The 27,749-nt window shown below is 43.4% G+C and overlaps 1 long non-coding RNA gene across 1 annotated transcript in view; it reads right to left on the bottom strand.

Moving 5' to 3' along the window:
* The window catches only part of LOC148147568 (uncharacterized), a 159,879-nt gene extending 132,775 nt beyond the window's left edge, over positions 1–27,104 (bottom strand). The window contains exons 1-2 of the long non-coding RNA XR_015759673.1: positions 26,969–27,104; positions 26,705–26,857 (exon numbers count right to left, since the gene is read on the bottom strand). This is a non-coding gene — a long non-coding RNA (uncharacterized LOC148147568). The remainder of the gene's footprint in view (positions 1–26,704; positions 26,858–26,968) is intronic.
* Positions 27,105–27,749: the final 645 nt, after the last annotated feature.

Here is a 27,749-nt window from a genome sequence, read left to right on the forward strand (position 1 = left end):
AGGAAGTGGTGGAGGTTAGTATGATTGCAACATTTAAGAGGCATCTGGATGGGTATATGAATAGGATGGGTTTGGAGGGATATGGGCCAGGTGCTGGCACGTGGGACTAGATTTGGTTGGGATATCTGGTCAGCATGGACGAGTTGGACCGAAGGGTTTGTTTTTGTGCTGCTCATCTCTATGACACGGTGTGGGTGGCACGGTGGCACAGTGGTTAGCACTGCTGCCTCGCAGCGCCAGAGACCCGGGTTCAATTCCCGCCTCAGGCGACTGACTGTGTGGAGTTTGCACGTTCTCCCCGTGTCTGCGTGGGTTTCCTCCGGGTGCTCCGGTTTCCTCCCACAGTCCAAAGATGTGCAGGTCAGGTGAATTGGCCATGCTAAATTGCCCGTAGTGTTAGGTAAGGGGTAAATGTCGGGGTATGGGTGGGTTACGCTTCGGCGGGTCGGTGTGGACTTGTTGGGCCGAAGGGCCTGTTTCCACACTGTAAAGTAATCTAATCTAATCTGTAAAGTAATCTAATCTAATCTAAAGACTCTGTGACTCTAGCCTCTGACCTGCTGTTGTAGCCACTGTGTTTATGAGGTGAGTCCAGTTGAGTTTCTGGTCAATGGTAACCCCAATGATGTTGACAGTGGAGGATTCAGTGATACTGTTGAATGTCAAGGGGCGATGTTTGGAGTGTCTGTTATTGGTCATGGTCATTTGCTGGCATTTGTGTGGTACAAATGTTATTTGCCACTTGTCGGACCAAGCCTGAATATTGTCCAGATCTTGTTACATTTGAGCACAGAGTGCTTCAGCATCTGAGGATTTGTGAATGTTGCTGAACACTGTGCAAACATCAGCGAACATCCCCACTTCTGACCTTATGATGGAGGGAAGGTCATTGATGAAGAAGTTGAAGATTGTTGGGCCTAGGACACTATCCTGAGGGTCTCCTGCAGAGTTAATTGGCTCTCCACAACTACAACCTTTGTAACCAGCGGCTAGAGTCATACCTGTATCTGTCAAGATATCTCTTAAACACAGTTATTGTATTCCCATCCAACACCACCCCTGGTAGCGTATTCTAGGCACGTACCATCCTCTGTGTAAAAACAAATCTTGCCTCTCATGTTTCTTTTAAACTTAAGCTTATGCTCCTGAGCATAAGCTTAAGCTTTCATCGTAAGCTTATGCTCCTGATTAACAGACATCTCTACTGTGGGGAACAAGACTCCAACTATCTATTCTATCCATGCCGTTTATCATTTTAAAAATTTCTATCAAGTCGCCCTTCATCCTTTGATGTTCATGTGAAAACAAACCCAGTTTGTTTAACTTCTCCACATAGCTAATACCCTCTAAACCAGGCAACATCCTGGTAAACTGTTTCTGTACCCTCTCCAGAGCTTCCACATCATTCTGGTTGTGTAGTGACGAAAATTGTACACAACATTAGGGCGGCACGGTGGCACAGTGGTTAGCACTGCTGCCTCACAGCGCCTGAGACCTGGGTTCAATTCCCGCCTCAGGCGACTGACTGTGTGGAGTTTGCACGTTCTCCCCGTGTCTGCGTGGGTTTCCTCCGGGTGCTCCGGTTTCCTCCCACAGTCCAAAGATGTGCAGGTCAGGTGAATTGGCCATGCTAAATTGCCCGTAGTGTTAGGTAAGGGGTAAATGTAGAGGTATGGGTGGGTTGCGCTTCGGCGGGTCGGTGTGGACTTGTTGGGCCGAAGGGCCTGTTTCCACACTGTAATGTAATGTAAAAAATGTAATGTAACATTCTAAATGTAGCCCAAGTAAAGTTCTATGGAGCTGCAACATGAGTTGCCAATTTTTATATGCCTTGACCAATGAAGGCATGCATGCAATATGCATTCTTCACCACGTTATACACATATTTCAGAGAACTGTGGACCCAGGCCTAGATCCCTCTCTATGTCGATGCTCTCAAGGGTTCTGCCATTTACTTTATAATTATATATGAGTATATGCAATATAATATCTACTGTATAAATATTTACTTTATGAAACTAAATCCAAAAATATAATGTACTGATTGTAATGAGGTCAGCCAGATAGACCTCATAGAATGAGTTCCCTAATTGGGGTAGTTAACTTTATCCAATCAGGAAACCCAGCTGACAGGTCTAAATAGAATTTTCAGATGTTCTGTTCATTCTGAAAGCTCGCTCTGAGGAAGCTGGACCAGTGTAAAGTACTATGCATGTGTAATTAAAAGGTGACTTGGTAATGGCATACTGATCTCTGTGGACTTATTTCAGTGGTGACAAGAGAAAAATAATCACTTGCAACAGTTATCTTTGAGTTGAGGATCAGCATTTCTGGCATCATACCATTATTTGGGAAGCTTGACTCGTTTGGTCCTGCTGTCATAGACTGGGACCAGTTTGTAGAAAGAATGCATATTTTGGGGGCAAATGACATTGGGGCAGATGAAAAGCAATGAGCAATTCTCCTGACAGCTTGTGGACCTGCAGCCTTTTCGATTATTAGGAGCCTAACTTGCCCTGATGCACCAGATACTAAAATCTTGCAAGGGTTGACAGATTTGTTTAAGGAATATTGTGACTACAAGCCTCCTGTAATTCTGAGAAACTATTGGTTTTACTCAAAAATTCAAGAACCAGAGAAATTTGTAGCAAGATGTTTGACGTGTTTGAGATAACTGGCAGATGCATGTGACTTTGGTTTAACTCTTAATGAAATGCTGGAGATAATTTGGTATGAGGGATTAATGGTGTCACCATACAAATGTGACAACTAGATAAAGCCCAGCTGGACTTCAAACAGGCACTACAACTCACTTTGAATAGATTAGATTCCCTACAGCATGGAAACAGGCCATTTGGCCCAACAAGTCCACACTGACCGTCTGAAGAAAAAATCACCCAGACCCATTTTCCTACACTTAACCCTGAATAATGCACCTAACACTATGGGCAATTTAGCATGGCCAGGTCACCTGATCTGCATGTCTTTGGACGGTGGGAGGAAACCAGAGCACGTGGAGTAAACCCATGCAAACACGGGGTGAATGTGCAAATTCCACACAGTCGCCCGAGACAGGAATTGAACCTGGGTCTCTGGTGCTGTTAGGTAGCAGTGCTAACCACTGAACCACTATGCCACCCTTTGTCATTGAAAAAATGCAGCACGTGGAGTGTAAGAGTTACAGGGCATTATGATGGACATGCGAATCATGACCAGGCCTACTGAGCTTGGGGAAATACCACTTGAATGAAGGCAATTGCAAATCCTAATCCTCACTTAGAATGTAACCTGAGCAGAGGGAGTTTAGGTCAGCTGACAACAAAACCCCAAAATAAAGACAAGCTTCGGCCAAGCGATTAGCATTTTCTTCAGGATCCAGGCTGGCAAGCCACTGTACATGTTGCCAGTATGCAGACCCAAGACAGCAAAAGAGTCCCAGTGGACATAAATTGAGCAAGAGAACTCATCAGCTAATATCCTGGAGAACATAGAACAATACAGCACAGAACAGGCCCTTCAGCCCACGATGTTGTGCCGAACATTTGTCCTAGCTTAACCACCCATCCATGTACCTATCCAATTGTCGCTTAAAGGTCACCAAAGATTCTGACTCTGCCACTCCCACAGGCAGCGCATTCCATGCCCCCACCACTCTCTGGGTAAAGAACCCACCCCTGACATCTCCCCTATACCTTCCACCCTTCACCTTAAATTTATGTCCCCTTGTAACACTCTGTTATACCCGGGGAAAATTTTTCTGACTGTCTACTCTATCCATTCCTCTGATCATCTTATAAACCTCTATCAAGTCACCCCTCATCCTTCGACGTTCCAACGAGGAAAGGCCTAGCACTCTCAACCTATCCTCGTACGACCTATTCTCCATTCCAGGCAACATCCTGGTAAATCTTCTCTGCACCCTCTCCAAAGCTTCCACATCTTTCCTAAAGTGAGGCGACCAGAACTGCACACAGTACTCCAAATGTGGCCTAACCAAAGTCCTGTACAGCTGCAACATCACTTCACGACTCTTGAATTCCATCCTCTGCTAATGAACGCTAATACACCATAGGCCTTCTTGCAAGCTCTATCCACCTGAGTGGCAACTTTCAAAGATCTATGAACATAGACCCCAAGATCCCTCTGTTCCTCCATCTTACTAAGAACCCTACCGTTAACCCTGTATTCCACATTCTTATTTGTCTTTCCAAAATGGACAACCTCACACTTGGCAGGGTTGAACTCCATCAGCCACTCCACAGCCCAGCTCTGCATCATATCTAAGTCCCTTTGCAGCCGACAACAGCCCTCCTCACTATCCAGAACTCCACCAATCTTCGTATCATTTGCAAATTTACTGACCCACCCTTCGACTCCCTCATCCAAGTCATTAATAAAAATTACAAACAGCAGAGGACCCAGAACTGATCCCTGCGGAACTCCACTTGTAACTGGGCTCCAGGCTGAATATTTACCATCTACCACCACTCTCTGACTTCGACCGGTTAGCCAGTTTTCTATCCAATTGGCCAAATTTCCCTCTATCCCATGCCTCCTGACCTTCTGCATAAGCCTACCATGGGGAACCTTATCAAATGCCTTACTAAAATCCATGTATACTACATCCACTACTCTACCCTCATCCACATGCTTAGTCACCTCCTCAAAGAATTCAATAAGACTTGTAAGGCAAGACCTACCCTTCACAAATCCGTGCTGGCTGTCCTTAATCAAGCAGTGTCTTTCCAGATACTCGTTCTCGTCATTCTCATGTTTCTCACATACGCATAAAATGCCTTTGGGTTATCCTTGATCCTATCCGCCAAAGATTTTTCATGTCCTCTCTTAGCTCTCCTAATCCCTTTCTTCAGGTCCCTTCTGGCTATCCTGTATCCCTCCACTGCTCTGTCTGAACCCTGTTTCCTCAATCTTATGTAAGCCTCCTTCTTCCCCTTTACAAGACATTCAACCTCCCTCGTCAACCAAGGTTCCCTCACACGACCATCTCTTTCCTGCCTGACAGGTACATACATGTCAAGGACACGTTGTATCTGTTCCTTGAAAAAGTTCCACATTTCCACAACATCCTTCCCTGACAGCCTATGCTCCCAACTTATGCTCCTCAGATCCTGTCTTACAGCATCGTATTTACCCTTCTCCCAATTGTAAAACCTACCCTGTTGCACGCACCTATCTCTCTCCATAACCAAGGTGAAAGTCACAGAATTGTGGTCACCATCACCAAAATGTTCACCCACTAACAAGCCCATCACTTGTCCCGGTTCGTTACCAAGTACCAAATCCAATATGGCCTCCCCTCTGGTCGGACAATCTACATACTGAGTTAGAAAAGCTTCCTGGACACACTGCACAAACACCGCCCCATCCAATCTACTTGATCTAAAGAGCTTCCAATCAATATTTGGGAAGTTGAAATCGCCCATGACTACTACCCTGTGGCTTCTGCACCTTTCCAAAATCTGTTTCCCAATCTGTTTCTCCACATCTCTGCTGCTATTGGGGGGCCTATAGTAAACACCCAACAAGGTGACTGCACCTTTCCTATTTCTGACTTCAGCCCATACTACCTCCAAAGGCAGATCCCCCTCGAACTGCCTTTCTGCAGCCGTTATACCATTTCTAATTAGCAACGCCACCCCCCCTCCTTTTTTACCACTCTCCCTAATCTTACTGAAACATCTGTAACCAGGAACCTCCAACAACCATTCCTGTCCCTCTTCTATCCACGTTTCCGTGATGGCGACAACATCGTAGTCCCAGGTACCGATCCACGCCTTAAGTTCACCCACCTTATTTCTGATACTCCTTGCGTTGAAGTATACACACTTGAACCCATCTCTGTGTCCGCAAGTATTCCCTGTCAGTGCTACCTTCTCCACAGCCTCCCTACATTCTTGGACATCCTGACAAACAGCTAGCCTACTTGCTGGACTACAAGTCCGGATCCCATCCTCCTGCCAAATTAGTTTAAACCCCCCCGAAGAGTGCTAGCAAACCTACCCCCCAGGATATTGGTGCCCTTCTGGTTCAAGTGCAACCCGTCCTGCTTGAACAGGTCCCACCTTCCCCAGAATGCCGTCCAATTGTCCATATACCTGAAGCCCTCCCTCCTACACCATCCTTGCAGCCACGTGTTCAACTGCACTCTCTCCCTATTCCTTGCCTCACTGTCACGTGGCACCGGCAACAACCCAGAGATGACGACTCTGTCCGTCCTAGCTTTTAGCTTCCAGCCTAACTCCTTGAGCTCTTGAATGACCTCCCCACCCCTCTGCCTACCTATGTCGTTGGTGCCAACGTGCACCACGACTTCTGGCTGCACACCCTCCCCCTTAAGGATTCTGAAGACACGGTCCGAGACGTCTCGGATCCTGGCACCCAGGAGGCAACAAACCATCCGAGAGTCTCGCCCATGTCCACAGAACCGCCTGTCCGTCCCTCTAACTAAGAGTCTCCTATAACTAGCGCTCTCCTCCTCTCCCCCTTCCCTTCTGAGCCTCAGAGCCAGACCTCGCGCCACAGACCCGGTCACTGCAGCTTACCCCTGCTAGGCCATCCCCCCCAACAGTATCCAAAGCGGTATACTTATTGTTGAGGGGAACGACCACAGGGGATCCCTTCACTGCCTGCTTCCTCTCCTTCCCACCTCTAACTGTTACCCAGCTACCTCTGTTCTCTGGCGTAACTATGTCCCTGTAGCTTCTATCTATCACCTTCTCAGCCTCTCGAATAATCCTCAGTTCTTCCAACTCCAGTTCCAGTTCCCTAACTCGTTCTGTGAGGAGCAGGATCTGACTGCATTTCCTGCAGACGAAGTCGGCAGGAGTATCGGTGGTCACCCCTACCTCAAACATCCTGCAGGAGGAACATTCCACTGCCTGCGCTGCCATTACACTACACTTCGTCTCCAAAACAAGAACACTGAGTAGCTTACCTGTGGACTTTAAAGTTAGGTTAGAGGAGGAGGATGGGAGGGAGGCCCTACTATGTAGGGCCTGGGGTTTAGAACACACCCACTCAAATATCAATCACTTACCTTCCCGACTAGCTCTGCGCTCCAACCTCACTTCCACCCAGCTCGCGCCGCTCTCTGCTGTGAGAATGCACACCCTGGAAAGCCCACCTATATCTGGCTTGAAACAGTTAAATTACTTAGCAAAATCCAAATCAGAAGCAATTAAAATAAATATCTGGTTAAATCGTCATCCAGTTCTCACGGAGGTTGTATTAGTGATTGCAGAACTAGACTAACATAATTCGCTCTGGACTCCAACCCTTAAGTTTTTCTAAGACCTCAGCTATACTGAGAACCCATACTGGGGAACCTTTATAGATTAAGGATACAACTTTGGTTTCAGTCCCATATGAGAAGCAGCTCATTCAGTTACCAGTAATAGTAATAAAAGGCTTGGGCCCAGGTCTGATTGGGAAAAATTGGCTAAGGAATATTCAGCTGGATTGGTTTAATATTTTTCGATTACAAATTGGCAGACTGAGTGAAGGCTTCACTAAAGTCCCGTATGTTTTCAGAAAGGTCTAGGACTATCAAAATAACTAAGGCCACCTTGTATGTTGACCAGGAAGCAATTCCACAATTCTGCAAGGCATGCCAAGTATCATTTGCCTCATGTGCAAATGTAGAGGCAGAAATCAGGAGGCTAGAAAGTGAAGGAATCATCAAACCAGTCCAGTTTGCAGAATGGACAACACCAACCGTACTGTCTGTGAAATCTGTTGGGTCAGTTTGCCTTTTGTGGGGATTTTAACCAAACCGTAAAGTGCTTTTTGCAGCTGGATAAATACCCAAACCCTTGCACAGAGCATTTAGATGCAAAGCTGGCGGGGGAGAGCTGTCCTTCAGGAAGCTGGACATGAGCCATACATACCTGCAGTTGTGGTTAAATGTAGCAGACACATGCTACAATTAATAACTTTAAGCATTGGTACCAATATCTGAGACTGCCATTTGGGGTATCATCAACCTGTCCCATTTCTCAGCGGATGATGGAGAACATTTTACAAAGTCTATTCCAGATCACAATTTGTCAGGATTATGTGCTAATAACAGGTAAGACCAATAAAGAGCACTTAGGGAACTTATACATAGTCCTCAGATGTTTCTCAAAAGTGGGCGTATACCTTAGAATGGGAAAATCTGTGTTCCAGGCATCCCAAGTGGCTTACTAGTGCTACAGTGTCAACAAGACTGGGTTACACGTGTTGGACGATGAAGTGAGGGCAATCAAAGGTGCCCTAGCTCCCATGTCTTTACGGGAGATTAGATTACATTACATTACATTACATTACATTACAGTGTGAAAACAGGCCCTTCGGCCCAACAAGTCCACACCGACCCGCCGAAGCGCAACCCACCTACATTTACCCCTTTCCCAACACTACGAGCAATTTAGCATGGCCAATTCACCTGACCTGCACATCTTTGGACTGTGGGAGGAAACCAGAGCACCCGGAGGAAACCCACGCAGACACGGGGAGAACGTGCAAATGCCACACAATCAGTCGCCTGAGGCGGGAATTGAACCCGGGTCTCAGACGCTGTGAGGCAGCAGTGCTAACCACTGTGCCCATTTAGGTCTTTCCTAATTTTGTAATAGCAACAGATCCATGCTAGGGCTACTTGAAGATGACATGGCTAAGCTGCCCATACCTTCCGATTCAATTCAGTCGTGGGGTCTCAGTCTATGTCTGTTCAATTACAAGTTGAAACATTGTCTGGGAGGCCAAGTTACAAACGAGGACGCGTTGACTGATCTCCTGCTGGCAGATATACCAGGGTTGGGGCCACACTGTAAGAGTCCGTTGTGGTTTCAAACATTCTGGACACCCTATCAGTCACCTCTGACAATATCAGACTCTGCACTCAAACAGATCCATCCTGGCAAAACAAAAATAGCTGGTGGTGATGGGAAAAACAAAAGGGCCATCATTACCAGAATTGAAGCCTTCCTGGATCCGATGACACCAGATCAATGTAGGGGACCACATGGTGGCTCAGTGGTTAGTATTACTGCTTCACAGCACAAGAGAAATGGGTTCGATTCCAGCTTCGAGCAACTCTGCGTGTGGAGTTTGCACATTCTTTCTGTGTCTGTGTGGGTTTCAGTCCAAAGATGTGCACATTAGATAAATTGGTCATGCTAAATTACCCATGGTATTCAGGGATGTGTAGGGCAGGTGCACTAGTCAGGGGCAAATGTAGGGTAAGAGGGTGGGATACTCTTCAGAGGGTCAGTGTGAACTTGTTGGGCCAAAAGGCCTGTTTCCACATTGCAATGTTTCTTTAACTATTATAAGGAGTATGAGTGATTACCCTGAGCAAATGTTGGCACTACGCACTGGTTGAACTCCACTAGGGTCATCCAGGGTGTCCAAAATGAATTTGTTGGGCAAGAAAGTATGTCTGGTGGCCAGGATCAGATGTAGATGTGGCCGCATTGGTGGGACAGTGCCCAGAGTGCCAACAAGAACAAATATTACCATCAGCAGCTCCCCCATATTTTTGGGGGAATGGCCAGATACACCCTGGATGCCATCAGTAATTATGAATGCCACTCAAAGTGATTGATGTACATAGAGTTCATGCATCAAACACGGGCACAATGATAGAAAAGCTGCAAACATCTTTTGCAATACACAGATTCGCAGAAGTGTTGGTCACAGACAACGTGCCATCATTTACCAGCAGGGAATTTGAGTATTTCCTTATGTTGAATGGCATTAGGCACATTCAAACAGATCCATTACTTCCATTGGCACATTGAAACAGCTCCATTACTTCCATTGGCCAATGATCTGGCAGAAGACCAGTCCAAATTTTGAAGGCAGTCTTAAAGAAACAACATACAGCTTCACTCACTACCAAACTGTCCCCATTGCTATTTGATTATTGGACAACTCCTCATGCAACTGCAAGAATAGCTCCAGCAAAGTTGCTAATGGGGAGAAAATCCCACACAGGTTAACTCTGATCTTCCTGGACCTGGGGGAGAAGGTAAAATGGCATCAGTAGCGCTAATGCCAGACACAGGATTCCTCTAAGTGAGAGAGACAGTTTAGTTCAATTTGGTGTCAAACTTATATGAATGACCCTGTATGGGTAAGAGGCATGGTAGATGTGAGGTCAGGGTCAGTGACATACAATGTTCAGGGAGGTAAGGTGTAAATGATCATGCATACCAATACTTGTATTGTGACTTTCTCAACAGAATTAGCTAGGTGATAGAAAATCTATCATTCAGAATCAATCCAAATGGATCCAATCCTCAGGAAATAATTAGCAAGGAAAAGTAGGGGATTTATTATAGGGGTTGAGGCAATGGCCTTTCTTCACCGTGGTCATATTCATTGAGTTAAAATAATTTCCTGAGGTGCTCATCTTTCTTCCTATTTTTATGATACTTCATTGCTCCAGCTGTTCTGTAATATTTGTAATCTACTATCATAATTGAATCCAATCATCAACTTTTCATTAGTTTATCTATCATATAGCATTCACATTTTTTCATATTTCTGCTCAGAACACTCATTTTACATTATATATTATTTATCTATCATTTAACATTTTATCTATCTATTTTCCCTCCACTATCTTACTTAGTGTTCCTTACATGAGACACATTGAATAGTATCATTGCTCATTTTCTCTTACTTAGCGTACATTTGTCACCAACTATATTGTTTCATTATAAGCTCATCAGTTGACAGTCATTTTGCATTTTCCATCAGCTAACTGATTTAACCTTATTGTCCATCAGTCATGTGTCATCTGATTAAATATTCCTGTCTGTTACATTGTCTACTCGTTCCTCCCATTGACAGTCAGCTATTCAATTCTGTTACGCTTGTTTTTTGAAACAAAATCTTAACTAAAAGTAGTTTTAACAAGATGCAGTGCTTGACAATGATTCTCCTCAACCAGCTCATTAGGGCTATTGAATAATATATTGTCCAAAATCCAACTTGGACTGTACAGATATTTGTAAAAAGAAACAAAACATGTTCTAATACGACAGCCAATGTGAGTGGTTTGATGAACATATAGAGATTTAAGCAATTTTTCTTTATTTTCAGACCGTCACAGGAATTGTTGAAATCTACAAAATTAAATTCTTACATTAAATTAAAACTGAACTGACAATCAAGGAACCTACTATCAACACTCACATCTTATTTAGTAGTTTCGTTTCTCCAGACTGCTGTGCTTTTCCAGCACCACTCTAATCTAAACTGTCTGAGATACCTGTTCAATAATTGTGAACCAAATAATTAATACTAAGTTTATTTCACGACTGGTGATTGTTCATATCTATAATATTCTTGGTCTCATTCTACTGTTAAAGAATATTTACAGTTTGCTGAGGTAGGGAAAACATTATCGTTTTTCAATAAACATTTTGTTGCTTCATCTTGCCATGAGGTTACATTAGAGGGCAAGATCTTGGGACATTGTATCGCTTACAATGATGATGGTATTTTATCTTTTTTTGTGGATTTCCGTTTAAGGATTGTGAATCATGATATTGAAAGGAGGCGGAACATTTTCTTTCAACAAAACATTTCTTGAAAGTCGCATGCCTTGTGATAACTGTTTACTGTATCCTACCTGGGTTAGCTCCTACTTTGGAGATTGTTTGGATTTATCACCTGGTGGCCAATATAGTTTTAACCACAATTGATGATGGTTACATTGTCACTGTTAGCTAGTATTTTTTATAATTAAAGATTGTTATTGATTCAAATTGTACCATCTGAAATCGGGAGATTCAAACACGTCTCCAGATAATTGCTCAGTTACAATACTACTCTGCTACCATTTCCCCCACCATCTGCCATTGTTCAGTCACATTAGTTTTTTTCTGCACCAGAATATCAGACTGACAGCTGTCTGTAGATTCCAAACCTTATCCTGTGTAGCTATTTGTGGCTATTTGTAGGCATAAACATCTATATTTTCATACCACTAACTAAGGATTTTAACCAATTTTGCAGCATTATTAGGGGCAGATGAAGCAGAAGGATTTTACAGGCTAAATGGCTCTGCTACCCTGTGTCAACACAGGAGTAGGGATTCTCCTGAATTTCCTCCAAAATGTCTCAAAATCAGAAGGCCATACATGAAGAATTCTTCTCTGATCATCAGCAGTAGCGAGGTTTACTCATTTTATTGTTGGTAATTAACTCTTCATATTCTTCAGCTGGTAATTTGGCAATAGTCTTACAAGTTTGGTATTAATCATTCTAATAAGGTAGCATGACCATCTAGGACAGCAGAGTCACAGAAATGCTCAATGTATCATTGCTACTCTAGCAGTAATCACAAGGTTTGCACATGGACTTTACCTTTAACAGAGATGAAGAGATCAGAACCAAGGTTGTAAGGAAAAGTCAATGTTAGCTTGTAGTGATAAATCATGTGGAAAGCCAACCCATAGCCAAGATCAGTCCAATGCCAATTTACCCTGAAGACTTTGGAAGAAGGCAAGAATCTGACAGTTGTCAAGTCTGTAAGAATCATACCAGCTCCCAGGATATCTTGCTAATGCATTCGGAATTTGGCATTGATCGTCATATATAATTTAGACATTGATGGAGTGAAAGCCTTTTCTGTTCATGAATTTTATGAGATGGTGCTATCAAATCAATGTGGATGCACTCCATAGTGCCCCATATCAGGAGGATGCCAGCAATGGAGAATCTCACTGCTCGAATTGCTTGATGCTCCTTATCTTGCTTGTTGATAATGAAGATCTATTCTCTGGAAAAAAAGGTAGCTATTACATACCAGATCCACAGGATTGGGAGACATTACTCAAATCCCCAGTTGCTTATTCAATGTGCTACTATATGAAGATACAAGGCAGCTGTGACCTTGATGACCATTGGGATGAGATAGCCGCCCAGTCCTCCTCAATGCTTACTTTACTCCAGCTCTGTGATGATGGGCATGGACATCTTACTTGGTGCTCACACTGTCTTTCAAACAGTTGAAGAAAATTATGCATTCTAGTTATTATCGTTCTCCTCTGATCCTGGTAGATCTTCACCTGAATCTTCTCTCTCTAGAGATTGAGCAGCTGCTAGAAATTGCTGTTTTTGCTGGGCTTAAATGTTGTCTTTTTAGTTTGAACAAGGTCTCAAGCACAAAGACATCAATCCCTATATAAGATTCTCAACCAGTTATCTGTGTGCAATGTCAAAAACATAGCACAATTTTATTGAAGAAATTCTTGAGCCTGTGCATCCATTACAATGAAGCCTCGTGTTATATCTGCATGATGTAGCTTCCCAAGGAGATCATTGCCATGCCTCCACAAGGAGGTTTGAGTTATGTGACCTTATCCAATTATACGTTGCACAACCAATGTTTTCAAGTTGCAGAGAAAGTAGAATTCTGCATGTAAGCCACCACGTACTTCTCAATCCACACCAACAATAGTAAGAATCCCTTCACCATTACAGACAATGTCATTGCATACCTACTGTTGAGCATACATATATGGTGGCTGTGAAAGATTGTCTTCTAGTGTTGGTTGTGGAATATGTTTGCAAAATGGAAACTTCAGGAACTTCTTTTAAGTGCCTTTTTCCCATTACTGTACTTTCCCACCATTGTTTATGTCATACCAGGGAGGGGATAATCCTCCAATGTGGCTGTTGTGATAACAAATGAATTGGACATTAATGAAATGGTATCTCATTCCATTGAAGTCTGCGAGTTCATGATAATGCATTCTGAATGCCATGTGGGTGTAACAATTACATCCTGAACCTACAGGATATTAGCAATAGTAGCAATACCAGATGCACTCACTACCTGACTCCCCTTGCTGCCTGACTACCTGCATCAACAGAGAAAGGTCTGAAATACTGAGCACTTGAAAGACAGCATCATGACATCCTGTATATACTAATGTGTTAATGTCTGTGAAATGCCCATAGTTGCACTCTAACTCCCTGAAATGATGCACTGGTATACAACTTAAGGGCAATACAGCGATGGACCCAATCCATAGGACTGCAGGTCCTCATTCAGCAGCTGCCATGGATATTAGACAATAGTGCAGAGTCAAAGAGTCATAAAGATGTACAGCATGGAAACAGAACCCTCGGTCCAACTCTTCCATGCCGACCAGATATCCTTACATAATCTAGTCCCATTTGCCAGTACTTGACCCATATCCCATTAAACCCTTCCAATTCATATACCCATCAGATGCCTTTTAAATGCTGCAATTGAACCAGCCTCCACCACTTCCTCTAGCAGCTCATTCCATACACACACCACCCTCTGCATGAAAAAGTTGCCCCTTAGGTCCCTTTTATAACTTTCCCCTCTCACCTTAAACCTATGCCCTTTGGTTCTGGACTCCCCCACTCTAGGGAAAAAACTTTGTCTGTTTATCCTATCCATGCCCCTCATGATTTTATAAGCCTCTATAAGGTCACTCCTCAGCCTCAATTACTTCAGGGAAACAGCCCCAGCCTATTCAGCCTCTCCCCACAGCTTAAATTCTCCAACACTGGTAACATCCTTGTAAATCTTTCCTGAATAAGTTCAAGTTTCATAACATCCTTGACTTTCATCAACATCAGCTGTCACTGATCTACAGATAGTGGCATTGAAACCTGTGGATCCTGTTTTGCACAATAGCTCTTTGAGACCTTTTCTTGTTTTTCTTACTGCAAACTATAACTTAATAGGGGCAATGGCTACTGCTCCTTCTATTGTTGCCGTAGTGGTCTTCAATATGTGACCTTTTACGCTGAGGGGGAATAGAGTTGATCTGTGTCTTGGTCCTTTCACTTTGGATATCTGTAAGAATAGTAAGTGAAAGCACACAGCCCACTTAAAGATCAACATTACCTTTATCTATGACATTCTGGTTAGAGTGTGCACAAACTATGGTGTGTCTGAGCATTTCATATTAACACCTGCTTTCCTAGTAGACAAATCTACTAGGTTTCATAGGTTTCTGGAGGCTTGGAGTCATGATGGTGAGCCTATAAGCCGATTCAAGTGCAGGAGACTTTCAGGGAGACTCTGACTTGGGGAGGAGACAGCACAAGAAGAAAGTAATGAAAGTTGGATGGTGGAAGGGTAATGTGAGTCAGTCCATGATACTAAGGGGGAGAGAAATGTCAAGCAGCTGTCTTGCATATTCATTCAGAGTTTAGTCTGGAACCTCTCTAAGCCCCAAACAGCATGTGTTCCTGTCATTCTGCATTTACTGTGCTCCTTGCCACCAACATCAGAGGAGGTCAGAGGTATCTCCTGCTGTTCTAGCCTAACAATACTCTTTTCCATGCATTACAGTAATCCTGCCCTCATTTATAGTTTCCCAGAAAAATGCCTTAATGGCCTTGACATGGTACAGCTGCCAGGAGTCACCCACTAAGTCTGCCTCTCATTTCCTATACACATATTGCCATACTCTTCATGCACTGTGTTTTCTGTGTATGTGTGTCCACTGAAGTTGTAGAACTTACATCAAACATGAACACAGTGAACTTGACAGCATTTCATGAGAAGCAGCAATGGTAAAGAATTCACCTGAACTGAAGGCAGAAGGCCAAGACAACAGATGCACACAAGCCATGTGCAGTTGAGTTCCTGAAGCATTGAGTATCTCAATTTGGGTGAAACTAACTGGGAAAGGAAAACTTAGTTCCAGCATGTTGTGTAACTAATGAAATGCAATGCACGCAAATACGTTACAGCCACTTGATGGCAAGTATCTTAGTTCTGCTTCTCAGAGCGAGTGCTTTAATTGTTAAAGATTGTTTTAATGGCAAGCATCTGACTTTTGCACTCTTGCACAATTAAGACTTTACTCTTGCCATTACACTCGCCACCTCAGGGGGAAGACAAATTCTGCTGTAACTCATTTCTGATGCCCTTTCCTCCAAAATACAGAATCACCAGTCTGGTCATAGAATCATAGAGATGTATAGCATGGAAACAGACCTTTCATTCCAACTCGTCCATGCCGACCAGATAGTCCAACCCAATCTAGTCCCACCTGCCAGCACCCAGCCCATATCCCTCCAAAGCCTTCCTATTCATGTATCCATCCAGCTGCCTTTTAAATGTTGTAGTTGTACTAGCCTCCACTACTGAGGCACTTGGGGCTGTTTTCATTGGAGAAAAGAAGGTTTAGGGGTGACTTGATAGAGGTGTACAAGATGATTAGGGGTTTAGATAGGGTCGACAGTGAGAATCTTTTTCCACGTATGGAGTCAGCTATTACAAGGGGGCATAGCTTTAAATTAAGGGGGGGTAGGTATAGGACAGATGTTAGGGGTAGGTTCTTTACTCAGCGAGTCGTGAGTTCGTGGAATGCCCTGCCAGTAGCAGTGGTGGACTCTCCCTCATTATGGGCATTTAAGCGGGCATTGGATAGGCATATGGAGGATAGTGTGCTAGTGTAGGTTAGGTGGGCTTGGATCGGCGCAACATCGAGGGCCGAAGGGCCTGTACTGCGCTGTATTCTTCTATGTTCTACTTCTTCCGGCAGCCCATTCCACACGCACACAATATCTGAATGAAAAAGTTGCCCCTTAGGTCTCTTTGATATCTTTCTGCTCTCACCCTAAACCTATGCCCTCTAGTTCTGGACTCCCTGATTCCAGGGAAAAGACCTTGTCTATTTACCCTATCCATGCCCCTCATGATTTTACAAATCTTGATAAGGTTACCTTTCAGCCTCTAACACTCCAGGGAAAAAAGCATTAGCCTATTCAATCTCTCCCTTTATTTCATTCCTCCAAACCTGACAACATCCTTGTAAATCTTCTGAACCCTTTCAAGTTTCACAACATCCGGAATTGCATGCAATATTCCAAAAGTGGCCTAACCAATGTCCTGTACAGCCGCAACATGACCTCCCAACTCCTCTACTATCATTACAATGGCTTTTATAAACTGTGATCCAACCATTAGCATTTAAGAATATCAGTCTATCGCGAATCCCATTTTTTTGAAAATGTATTTAAACAATTTCTGCTATTCTAAGAAAAGAGCTAAAAAAAACTAACTTGAGTGTTGAATTTGAATGACTTTAATGTCCCCTCTCCTCGTGTTCTCTGTAATGTAACTTGATCCCACCCCTTGATTAACATTTCTGAACCTCAATCTCAGGTAGCTTCTGTCAGATAAGGGTTAATGGCTAGTGACTGTTTTTCATTACATCCAATTAGATGATGTCATAAGGACTGTGATGGGGAAAGGCAGTACAATCAGCATCCTGAAGAGGAACAGAACTGTTATCACACACCTCTTAATAGTCTTTTCAATATGTTTAACATACAAATATAACTTGAACCCGATAGCTATTGCATAATAAACAATATCTAATTAAAAACAAGAGCCACTTAAAGATGGCTTGAAGATTCATTTCTAAGACTTTAGACAAAGTAGGTTCTGTAGACCTAAAAGGGTATGGTGGCAGCTATCTAACCAACTACATATCAGCAGTGGTTGGCATCATCTGCTCATAGTTTCCAAATAGTTTGACAAAGTTTGTGCATTTTTTAATTATTTATTTGTGAGTTGTGGGTGTCACTAACTGGCCAGCATTTATTGCCCATCCCTAGTACCCATGAGAAGTTGGTGGTGAGCTGACTTTCAGAACCGCTGCACTCCACACACCTTGGGTTCACACATAATGCCATTAGGGAGCAAATTCCAGGATTTTGACCCAGCAGCAGTAAAGGAATAGAGATATATTTCCAAGTCAGGATGGTGAGTGCTTGGAAGGGAACTTGCAGTGGTGGTATTCCCATTTATCTGATGCCTTTGCCCTTCTAGATAGAAGCGGCTATGGATTTGGAATGTGCTGTCTGAGGATTTTGGGTGAGTTTCTGCAGTGCATCTTGAAGTTAGTACATACTGTTACTATTGAGCTTCAGTGGTGGATGATTTTGGAGGTAGTGCTTTGTCCTGGATGATGACAAGCTTCTTGATTATTGGTGGAGCTGCACCCATCCAGGCAAGTCAGTGAAAGGTCCTGACTTGAAAGTTCAACTCCCCTACTCCTCTGATGCTGCTTGATCTGCTCTGCTTTTTCCAGCTCCACCCTTTATTTACTCTGACTTTCCAGTATCTGCAGATATTCCATCATATCCTTGACTTGTAACTTGTAGATGAGGATCAGGCTGTGGGGAGTCAGGAGGTGAGTTATTTGCTGCAGTATTCTGCCTCTGACGGACTCTTATATCCACTGTGTTTATGCGATGAGTCCCATTGAGTTTCTGGTCAATAGTAACCCCCAGAATGTTGATAGTGATTGTAACACCATTGAATGTCAAGGAGTGGTAATTAGATCATCTCTTAAAAGTGATGATCATAGCCCGGTATTTGTGTCATGCAAATGTTACTTACCACTTGTCAGTCCAAAACTGGATACTGCCTAGATCTTTTTTATAGAGTCATAGAGTCCTGCAGAATAGAGACATGCCAACCAAAATGTTCATCCCATTTCCCTGCATATGGCCTATTTCCCTGCATATGGCCTATATCCTTCTCAACCTTTCTTATCCATGTATTTGTCTAAATGCCTTTTAAATGTTGTTAATCTACCAGCCAACCAACCCCATTGCCCCGTGGCCAAACACTTCAACTCCCCCTCCCATTCCGCCAAGGACATACAAGTCCTGGGCCTCCTCCATCGCCACTCCCTAACCACCTGATGCTTGGAAGAAGAATGCCTTATCTTCCACCTCAGGACCCTCCAACCCTATGGCATCAATGTGGATTTCACCAGTTTCCACATTTCCCCTCCCCTACCTTATCCTAGATCCAACCTTCCAACTCTGAACCACCCTCATGACCTGTCCAACCTGTCCATCTTCCTCCCCATTATCTCCTCCACCCTCTTCTCTAACCTATCATCATTACCCCTTCCTCCATCTACCTATCACACTCTCAGTTACCTTCCCCATAGCCTCACACCCTCCCATTTATCTCACCATCCTCTCGGTTTACAACCTCATTCCTGACGAAGGGCTTTTGCCCCAAACATCATCTCTCCTGCTCCTCGGATGTTCCCTGAACTGCTGTACTTTTCTAGCAATACACTCTTGACTCTAATCTCCAGCATCTGCAGTCCTCACTTTCGCCGAGCTAATTCCATATGCCTAACACCCCCATGTTAAAAAAAGGATGCCCCTCAGGTTCCCTTTTATTCTTTCCCCTTTAAACTGATGCTCTCTAATCCCAATTCCCCAGCCCTGAGAAAAAGATAGAATGTGTTCACCCTATCCATGCCTCTCATGATCTCATACTTCTCTAAAATCTCCCCTTGATCTCCTACGCTCTAAAGAAAAAAGCCCAACTTGTCCAACCTCTCCTTGTAACGCAAACTATTGAGTCATAGCATCACCCTTGTACATTTCTATTGCACTTTCTCCAGTTTAATAGCACCCTTCCTATAGCAAGGTGACTAAAACTGAAAATAATATTCAAAGTGTTGCATTTGAAAGTGGACTGCTTCAGTATCTGAGGAGTCGTGAATGTTGCTGAACATTGTGCAATCATTAGCAAACATCCCCATTTCTGACTTTATGATGGAGGGAAGGTCATTGATGAAGCAGCTGAAGATGGTTGGGCCTAGGATACTACATTGAGGAACTCCTGCAGAGATGTTCTGGAGCTGAGATGACTGATCTCCAACAACCACAACCATCATCCTATGTGCCAAGCATGACTACAACCAGCACAGAGTTTTCCCCCGATACCCATTGATTCCAGTTTTGCTAGGGCTCCTTGATGCCACACTCGATCAAATGCAGCCATGTTATCAAGTATTGTGACTCTCATCTCACCTTTCGGATTCTGTCCATGTTTGAACCAAGACGATAATTGGATCAGGCAAACAGGAGGCTCAAGGAACACAGCAAGGCAGGCAGCATCAGGACCAGGAGAAGTCAATGTTTTGGTTCAAGACCCTTCATCAGGATTGGGGAGGGGCTTGGGAGTTCAGAAATAAAAACAGGGAGAGAGGTGGCGTGGGTGAAAGGTAGATGGGATAGCGTTAGGTGGATGCATAAGTGTTTTTGTGATTGGTCAGTTGGAAGGGTGGAGCAGATAGATGGAAGAAAGATGGGCAGGTATGGTCAGGTCAAGGACGTAGAGTGGAGAGTAAAGGCTGGACACGAGATGAGGTTGGGAGTGAGGAGATAGTGAAACTAGTGAGGTGGGACGTGGAATGGAAGGGTGGAGGAGGGGCTGGAAAGGGAGCTGGGGAATGAGTGGGAAGGTTATTTGAAATTGGAGAACTCAATGTTAAGTTCACTACGCTGCCCAGGGGGAGGATGAGGTGTTGTTCCTCTAATTTGCAGTCTGATTCACTGTAGCAATAGAGGAGGCCAAGGATGGACATGTCAGAGAGGGAGCGGGAGGGGGAATTGAAATGGGCGGTGACTGGGAGGTCAGGCTGGCCATTTAGAGCCCGGCCCACGATGCTCGGTGAAACAGTCACCTAGACTACATTTGGTCTCACCGAACATCGTCACCAGGCCCTAAACTTCCAGCCTGACCTCCCAGTCATTGCCCATTTCAATGCCCACCCACTTTCCCTCCTATATGTTCATCCTCGATGTCCTCTATTCCACTTTTTATGTTAGGGGAATATCTAGGCAATTTTCCACTTTGTTGGGTATATGCCAATGTTGTAACTGTACTGAAACAGCTTGGCTGGGGTTATGGCAAGATCTGAAGTACAAGTCTTCAGTATTATTGCTGAATTTTTGTCAGGGCCTGTAGCCTTTGCAGTATAAGGTGAATCCAATCATTTTGTGATCCCACATGGAGTGGTAGGCTCTTCCATCATTGATGATGGAGATATTTGTGGCCCTTCCTCCTCCAGTGAGTGATTAATTGTCCATCTAAATTCATGACATGATGTGGCAGAATCTGATCTATTGGTTGTGCGATAACTTAACTCTGTCACTTGCTGCTTATGCTGTTTGGAGATGAGTAGTTATGTTTGTTAGCTTCACCAGGTTGATACTTCACTTTCATATATGCCTAATGCTGCTGCTGGCATGCCTTCCTGCACTCTTTGTTGAATTAGGGTTGATCCCTGGCTTGATGGTAATTCTTAAATTGAGGGGACGTGCAGGTCTATAATCCATGAGATTATAGATTGTGCTGGAGTAAAATTCTGCTGCTGTTGATGGGCCACAATGACTCATGGATACCAGTCTTGAGTTGCTAGATCTGTTCAAAGGCTGTCCAGTTTAGCACAGTGATAGTGCCAAACAACATGACGGAAGCAATTCTGAATGTGAAGGCTGGATTTCTTCTCCACAAGGACTGTATGTGGCCATTCTTACTGATACTGCATACTGCAGATGCATTTGCAGCTTAAAGATTGGTCAGGATGAGGTCAAGTATGTATTTCCCTCTTGTTGGTTCCCTCACCACCTGCTGCAGATCCAGCTGAGCAGGTCTTTCAAGACCTAACTAGCTTGATCAGTAGTATTGTTGCTGATCTACTCTTGGTAGTGGAGATGGAAATCCCCCACCCAGAGGGTGCCATTCTCAGTATTCCCTCCAAGTGTTGTTCAACATGGAGAACTACTGATTCATCAGCCGTGCGAGGCAGTACATGGTAATCAGCAAGAGGTTTCCTTGCCTATGTTTAACCTGAAGCCACAAGACTTTATGGGATCCAGAGTCAATGTTGAGAACTCCCAGGGCATCTCCCTCATGACCGTATTACTATTGTTTTGCTACCTCTGCTAGGTCTACCCTACTGGTAGAACAGGATATATCAGGGATGGTGATAGTGTGCCTGGAACATTGTCTATAACGTATGATTATATAAGTACGACCATGTCAATCTGTTGCTTTAACGAGACTATGAGACAACTCATCCAATTTCGGCATGAGGTCCCAGGTATTAGTAACGAGGACCTTTCAACATTGACAGGACTATTTCCAATGCCTAGGTTGATGCCAGGTGACCCATCCATTTTTATTTCTTTGAGACTTTGTAGCAATGTGTACAACCGATTGCCTTGCTGGGCCATTTCAGATGGCAATTGAGAGTCAAAGAACAAAGAATAATATATCGCAGAAACAGGTCTTTGGCTCTCCAAGCTTGTACTGACACATTTTGCCCTTCTATACTAAAAGTGTCTTCACTTGCAGGATCTGTATCCCTCTACTCTCTTCCTATTGATGGATTCATCCAGGTGCTTCTTGAATGCTGCTATTGTGTCTGTTTCCACCACCTCTTCTGACAGCACATTCTAGGCATTCACCACGCTTTATGTGAAAAGCTTGCCTCGCACACTGCTTTCAAACATTCCCCATCCCTGCACCTTGAACATGCAACCCCCTAGTAATTGACCACTGCAGCCTGAGAAAAAGCCTCCTGCTTTTCACTCTAGCCACTCTAGCCATTCACAGCCTTATAAATGTCTATCAGTTCACCCCTCAATCTTCTGCAATTCAGTGAAAACAAACCCAGTCTATCCAACTTTGCTTAATAGCTAAAATCCCACATACCAGGCAACATCCTGGTAAACCTTTTCTGTACCCTCTCCAAAGTATCCACATCCTTCTGGTAGTGTGGTGACCAGAACTGTGTTGCTGGGAAAGCACAGCAGGTTCAGGCAGCATCCGAGGTGCAGGAGAATTGAAGCTTTGGGTGTATGCCCTTCATCAGAAAGAGCTAGTTTGACTTATGCCCGAAACATCGATTCTCCTGCTCCTCGAATGCTGCCTGACCTGCTGTGCTTTCCTAGCAACACACTCTCAACTCTGATCTCCAGCATCTGCAGTCCTCACTTTCTCCTGGTGACCAGAACTATACACAATATTCCAAGTTTGGCCTAACTAAAGTTCTATAAAGCTGCAGCATAAATTGCCTATTCTTATACTCAGTGTCTCTTCGAATGAAGACATACATGCCATCTACCTGCACTGCCATCTTCAGTGATCTGTAAACCTGCACACCAAAATCCCTCTGTATATCAATATTTTGAAAGGATCTGCCATTCACTGTATAATTTACACCTTACTTGACCTTCCAAAACACATTGCTGTTGGTCTGGATTCACGTGTAGGCCAAACCATGTGAGGCTGGCAGATTTCCTTAGATTTTCTTCCCTAAATGACATTTATGAATCAGATGGGTTTTTCTGACAAATGACAGTAACTTATCATCATCAGTAAATTCTTAATTCCAGATTTTTAAAAATGAATTCAAATTCCACCATCTGTCATGGCAGGATTGATATGCAGCTCACAGAACATTAGCTAAGTTTATGGATTAATAGTCTAGCGACAATACCACTACGCTATCGCCTCCCAAAAATATGCATTTTTTAAAAAAATCATATTTTGTGACAAATTTGCAGACTGAAATTGTGAAATTCCAAAAAATTGTTTTTCTTGTCTCAATTTACCAGTATGGGAAACAAATCTTAAGAATTGTTATTGATTACAAAGAAGATTCTGTTCTAATTTATTATTATATGAATGCTTCTTTTATTGTTGTTCATCGAATCATAGAGTCATAGAGATGTAAAGCATGGAAACAGACTCTTCAGTCCAACCCATCCATGTTGACCAGATATATCCCAACCCAATCTAGTCCCACCTGCCAGCACCTGGCCCATATCCCTCCAAACCCTTCCTATTCATATACCCATCCAGATGTCTTTTAAATGTTGCAATTATACCAGCCTCCACCACTTCCTCCAGCAGCTCATTCCATACACATACCACCCCCTGCATGAAAACATTCCCCCTTAGGTCTCTTTTATATCTTTCCCCTCTCACCCTAAACCTATGCCCTCTAGGTCTGGACCGCCCCACCCCAGGGAAAAGATTTTGTCTATTTATCCTATTCATGTCCTCATAGTTTTGAGAACCTCTTCAACCTTCGACACTCCAGGGAAAACACCATAACCTATTCAACCTCTCCCTGTAGCCCAAATCCTTCAACACTGGCAACATCCTTGTAAATCTTTTCTGAACTCTTTCAAGTTTCACAACATCGCTCTGATAAGAAGGAGACCAGAATTATACACAATATTCAAACAGTGGCCTAACCAATGTCCTGTACAGCCGCAACATGACTCCCAACCCCTGTACTCAATACTCTGACCAATAAAGGAAGACATACCAAATGCCTTCTTCACAATCCTAGTTACTTGCAACTCCACTTTCAAGTTGCTATGAACCTGCACTCCAAGGTCTCTTTGTTCACCAACACTCCCCAGGACCTTACCATTAAGTGTATAAGTCCTGCTAAGATTTGCTTTCCCAAAATGCAGCACCTCACATTTATCAGAATTAAAGTCCATCTGCCACTTCTCAGCCCATTGGCCCATCTGATCAAGATCCTGTTGTAATCTGAGATAACCTTCTTAGTTGTCCACTACGGTTCCAATTTGGTGTCATCTTCAAACTTACTAACTATACCTCTTATGCACACATCCAAATCACTTACATAAAAATGTTGACATGCAGTGGACTCAGCACTGATCCTTGTGGCACTCCACTGGTCACAGGCCTCCAGTCTTAAAAACAACCCTCCACCACCACCCCCTGTCTTCTACCTTTGAGCCAGTTCTGTATCCAAATGGCTAGCTCTTCCTGTATTCCATGAGATCTAACCTTGCTAACCAGTCTTCCATGTGGAACCTTGTCGAATGCCTTACTCAAGTCCATACAGATCACGTCCACCATTCTGCCCTCATCAATCCTCTTTGTTTCTTCTTCAAAAAGCTCAATCAAGTTTGAGAGACATCATTTTCCACACACAAAGCCATGTTGACTATCCCTAATCAGTCTTTGCCTTTCCAAATACATGTACATCCTGTCCCTCAGGATTTCCTCCAACAACTTGCCCACCACTGACATCACGCTCACTGGTCTATAGTTCCCTGGCTTGGCCTTACCACTCTTCTTAAACAGTAGCACCACGTTAGCCAACCTCCAGTCTTCTGGCACCTCACCTGTGACTATCGATGATACAAATATCTCAGTAGGAGGCCCAGCAATCACTTTCCTAGCTCCCCACAGAGTTCTTGGGTACACCTGGGGATTTATCCACTTTTATGTGTTTCAAGACATCCAGCACTTCCTCCTCTGTAATTTGGACATTTTTCAAGATGTCACCATCTATTTCCCTACAGTCTATATCTTGCCTGTACTTTTCCACAGTAAATACTGATGCAAAATACTTGTTTAATATCTCCCTCATTTTCTGTGGCTCCACACAAAGGCTGCCTTGCTGATCTTCGCGGGGCCCTATTCTCTGCTTAGTTACCCTTTTGTCCTTAATGTATTTGTAAAAACCCTTTGGATTCTCCTTAAATCTATTTGCCAAAGCTATCTCATGTCCCCTTTTTGCCCTTCTGATTTCTCTGTTAAGTATACTTCTACTGCCTTTATGCTCTAAAGATTCACTCAATCTATCCTGTTGATACCTGAAATATGCTTCCTTTTGTTTTTTGGATGAAGGATATTTTCATTTTTTTGGATTCACTTATCTTAGCCTCTAAAATCTTTCACCAAATATCTCACAACAAAGAGCGCCAGAGACCCGGGTTCAATTCCCACCTCAGGCGACTGACTGTGTGGTGTTTGCATATTCTCCCCGTATCTGCGTGGGTTTCCTCCAGGTGGCTCCGGTTTCCGCCCACAGTCCAAAAAATGCGCGGGTTAGGTGAATTGGCCATGCTAAATTGCCCGTAGGTGAAGGGGTAAATGTAGGGGAATGGGTCTGGGTGGGTTGCGCTTCGGCAGGTCAGTGTGGACTTGTTGGGCCGAAGGGCCTGTTTCCACACTGTAAGTAATCTAATCTAATCTAATTAAATCTTGAACTTGTATCTTAGTTTGTTGAAGAATGGGTTCACATTATCTTTACCAAAAGCTAATGGTATTAGTAAACCTTTTTTTTCATTATCTCTGCCCTTATTATTTGTTGTCTCTGTGATTTGTTGCCCATACAGAACAAACAAAGATATTTTTTTCCCCAAAGCACCTGAACAGATCTATGGACTTGCTGAGTTTGGGCCTTTGGAAATAAAAGCCTTTGCTTTTAGGTGCATTTAGGCAAACCAATGTTTTATTGCCCCAGTAGTGTCCAAACTCGGAGTGTCTGCAGGTCCATTCAAGTTTGTTCACGTCTGCTTTTGAAAACACCTTCAGTTTTCAGGTGTGCTGATAAAAGATACCCGACCTGTGGTAAGAAGTGGGGAGCGGTTCAAATCCATGAATGTATTTTAGCATGATACTGTGCACAAGGACACCTTTCAGGCCATCACGCAATTCCTATTCTTTCCAAGATTTATCACATAAGCCTCACTTTTGTTCATTTCTCACAGTGCTGCATATGTTTCCTTTACATGATATATCCTATTCCTTTTAAAAGTTATGCCACAGATTTGGAAAGAAAACGTATCTCCTGCTTCACTTAAAGAATGAAAATTGGAACCATGAAATGTTAAAGGTGCTCAGAAACTGAAACAGAAATGATGAAGCACTGATGAAGAGTCAACTAACTTGAAACATTAATTCTGCTTTCTTCCCATTGATGTTGCCAGATCTGTTGAGTTTTGTCAGCTGTTTCTGTTTCCGTTTCAGATCTTCAACATCCACAGTTATTTATTTTATGTAAAGATGGTTAACACACACACTCACCATAAATGCGCGATGGATCTTCTCTCAATCTGAGCTGCTGAATGGTACATTGGATTGAAGCAATACGTTCCAAGGACAAGGACAAATGGTCACTCCATGCATTTTATCCTATCCATTTCTGTCCAGTGATAAAGGTGATAAAGGATCATCAAACTGCATGGAAATGTACAACAATGAGGGAGAACATAATGAAAATCAAAAGGTGCTTGCTTCTTATTTGTCATAATTTACTACCAAAGTAATGAAAAGGCTAAAGGTACTCACATGACTTCAGGGCACTGCTAGAGAGCAAAGAGATCTAGAGGGACAAATTCATAGCTCTTTGAAAGTGGAGTTACTGGTAGAGTGGTGAAGAAGACTTTTCATTGGTTGCTTTCATTGGTCAGAGCATTGAGGAGTTGCTGCAGCTGTACAAGGTGTTGGTAAGGCCACATTTGGAATACTGCATACAATACGGTAACCTTGCAAAAGAAGGATATTATTAAACTCGAAAGAGTGCAGAAAAGATTAACTACCCGGACTGGAAGGATTGAGTTACAAGGAGAGGTTGGATGGATTGGGACTTTTTTCCCTTGGAGCGTAGGAGACAGAGGGGTAACATTATAGAGATTTATAAAATTATGAGAAAAACAGATAAGGTAGATAGCTAACAGCTTTTCCCCATGGTACGGAAGTCTAAAACTAGAGGGCATCAGGTTAAAGTGAGAGAGGAGAGATACAAAAGGCTCCAGGGGGGGCAATTGTTTTTCAAAAAGTGGGTGCTGAGTGTCTGGAATGGACTGCCAGAGGTAGTGGCGATGGGTGATCACAATTTTGTCATTTAAGAAACATTTGTTCAGGTAAATGGGTGGGGTAGGTATGGAGGTATATGCAGGCAAATGGGACTAGATTAATTGTAAAACTGGGTGGAATGGACAGGTTGAACCAAAGGGCCTGTTTCCATGTTGTAAACCTCTATGACTCTATGAACCTCTATGACTCTATAGAATTTAACACAAAAATCCAGAGAACACCTTGAGTTCTAATATCTATACTTCTATTGATA

This window comes from Chiloscyllium plagiosum, unplaced genomic scaffold (assembly GCF_037043375.1).
Source record: "Chiloscyllium plagiosum isolate Xiang-an unplaced genomic scaffold, Cpla_swu_hap1 HiC_scaffold_16, whole genome shotgun sequence".
Taxonomy (NCBI): domain Eukaryota; kingdom Metazoa; phylum Chordata; class Chondrichthyes; order Orectolobiformes; family Hemiscylliidae; genus Chiloscyllium; species Chiloscyllium plagiosum.